Source organism: Mustela nigripes, chromosome 1, assembly GCF_022355385.1.
Source record: "Mustela nigripes isolate SB6536 chromosome 1, MUSNIG.SB6536, whole genome shotgun sequence".
Taxonomy (NCBI): Eukaryota; Metazoa; Chordata; class Mammalia; order Carnivora; family Mustelidae; genus Mustela; species Mustela nigripes.
Window position 1 is genome coordinate 46660181 of NC_081557.1, and position 3075 is coordinate 46663255.

Consider the following 3075-nt stretch of genomic DNA (forward strand, 5'->3'; position numbering starts at 1 on the left):
CTCTCTACAAACTGGCAAAAGAGGGGTTCACTATGATAGAATGGACAGCTGATGCCAAAGGAGCACTTCGGGAATTACAAACAGCCTTCCTGAGTGCCCCAGCATTGGTCATCCCAGAAGCCCTTCCACTTCTATGTGGATAAAAAAGCAAGGGTGGCCAAAGGAGTTTTGACTCAGACTCTGGGGCCTTGGCAAAGGCCAGTAGCCTATCTTAACAAAAAATTAGATCCAATAGCACCTCGGTTCCCTGCTTGCCTCAGCATAATTGCTGCCACGGCCCTCCTGGTCAAGGATGCAAGTAAATTGACTTTGAGTCAAAATCTCATCTTGAACACCATGCACGCTATTGAGGGCCTTCTCCAGACTCCACCAGACTGATGGATGATGAACACTCGAGTGACGGGGTATCAGGCCCTCCTCCTCAATGAACCAAGAGTGACCTTCAGCCCCAGCGGTGCTAAATCCAGCCACATTGCTGCCAGAGGAGCTAGCTGACCACCTACATGACTGCAGGGAGGTCCTAACCCAAGCAACAGGAGTAAGGCCGGATCTCAGAGACATTCCCCTTCTGGTTGCAGAGATGACTCAGTTCACAGACGGGAGTAGCTACATGGTCAATGGAAAGAGGTATGTGTGGGCTGTGGTGGTTTCCCCTGAGCAGGAACTCTGGATGGCAGACCTGCCACAGAGAACCTTGGCGCAAAAAGCAGAGCTGGTTACACTCCTGGCTACACTCCCAGAAAAACTGGACTATTCAGAGGAAGATTTAAAGTGTTTATAAAAATGGGCTAAGTTAGACTATGAAGGGGACTGGGCTAAGACTAAAGCAGGAAAAATAATTCTTTCTCGAAGACTAGGTAAAAAGTTAGTAGACCAGATACATCAGGCTACTCATTTGGGGACACACAAACTCAAGGAGCTTATAAGCAAGCAGTTCCAGGTTTCTAAATTAGGGCATATGGTTCAGGATGCAGTTGATATATGTGCTCAATGCCAGGCAGTTAATGTGGGAAGAACTCGAATGGGAAGAGGGAAAAAAGAAAGAGGTAAGAAGCAAGGAATTTATTGGGAAATAGATTTTACAGAAATGAAACCCAGAAAATATGGGCACAAGTATATGTTAGTTTTTGTAGATACCTTTTTAGGCTGCATAGAGACTTTTTCCACCAAACATGAGACGGAGACGGAAACAAAGATGGAACCACATCCTTACCAACCTGGGGACTTGGTTTGGATACATTGCCATCAAGTGGGAAACTTGGAGCCTCGCTGGAAGGGACCATTTACTGTCATCCTGACCACCCTCATGGCAATAAAAGTAGAAGACATCAGGGCCTGGATTCACATAGGTCATGTCAAACGAGCTGAGGACGTTCACATAATGCAGAGCCATCATCAGAGCAAAGATAAAATTTCAAATTTACAAACAAGAAACTTAGAAATGAAAGAGATTTAGAGAATTCTCTAAAACCACCTATCTAGAAAGTTGCACCATTAAGAATCTGATGGAGAAAATTTTCCTCCAGACCAATGCCATGGGATTTCTAAAGACTCAGGCTTTGCCTAAACATGTAGAAAATTTGAAGATGAACCTACTTGGCCCTGACACTATAGATGATGGGATTAAGTACTGGTGGAAGAAGCAGGTAAATGACCACCACGAGAGTGTGGACTATGGGAGGCAGATGTTTCCTAAAGTGATGGACCATGCATACCCCTATTAGAGGTACAAAGAAGATAAGCACCACACATACATGGGAAAAACAAGTGTTGAGTGCCTTTAGTTGCTCTTCACGAGATGCAATGCTCAGCACAGCATGGAGAATTAGGACATAGGAGAGGAGGATGAGGACTGAGTGGGTGTCCAGTGTGATAATGACCACATACAACCCATAGATGTTGTTAACACTGGCATCAAGCAGGATAATTTCAGAATATCCTGATGCAGGCGAAAGGGGTGGCTGAGGACATTAGTGTGGCAATAATGATAACGCCTTAATAATATGAGAGTGGGCATCATGACTCCTGAACTTTGTAACAAGTGGTCCAACCAGTCTTACCAATCACATCATTGGTGAGGATGCCTGAGTAGTGCAGTGGATGACATATAGCCATGAATTGGTCAAAGGCCATGGCCAGCAGCACTGAAGATTCCAGGAACGTGAAGGTGTGGATGAAGAAGAGCTGAGTGAATTAGGCTCCTACTTTGATTTCCTGGGCTTCCCACCATAACACGGTCAATATCGTGGGGAGTGTAGACATGGACATGCTCTGGTCAGATATTGCCAGGATGGACAGCAGATAAAAATGGGCTGGTGGAGTGAAGACTCATTCCAGATAACAGAGAGGATAGTGATGTTGCCTAGGAAGGCCCCCAGGTATGCAAGACAAAATGGAATTGGGAACCAAGCATGAACAGACTTCAGTCCATGGAAACCCTCTAAGAGAAAGGTGGGTTCCATAGTACCACTGTTATTCCAGACCACCATGGTGGCACTTCAGAAGCCCTTTGGGTGTGAGAGATGCTGAGAAAGTTATAGGCTATTCAGAATGGTGAGCAAATTCTACCATATTCATGTAAAATCAACCATTAGTGTTCAAATGATTTACAAAAATACAAGTAGGAAGAAAGACATCCCAGGTAGCTGAATCATCAGGTCAGGAACAGCTTATAAAATATGCAGTCTGGTTGCAACTGTATACAGGAACCTGTGATCTTTGTAGGATGCTTCAGGTGTACATCACAGCCTTGAAAAATTTAATGTACATGCAAAATAGAGAAATAAATCCTCTAGCTAAATTATTTGCATTAATACAACAAAATTTAAGTGAAAATAAGGACACTCATTGATCTCCTTCAAATTAGCCTGTGGATCAATTCTTAATCTTATTTTCATTCTTCAGGGGTAGCCTTATATCCTTAATCTCATTGTTAATGATATATAACATTTTATTTATTTACCATTCTTCACTTCATTCTGTTTTTCAGTTTAAAAATAGTTGTTCATGCATATGAACACATGTCTCAGTTAAATAAAATGATTTAATTGATTAGTTCTTTTATTTACATATCAA

The 3075-nt window shown here is 42.8% G+C and overlaps 1 pseudogene; it reads right to left on the minus strand.

Annotated features, from left to right (window-relative positions):
- Positions 1-1544: 1544 nt before the first annotated feature.
- LOC132015890 (olfactory receptor 51L1-like) lies at positions 1545-2489 on the minus strand (annotated as a pseudogene).
- Positions 2490-3075: the final 586 nt, after the last annotated feature.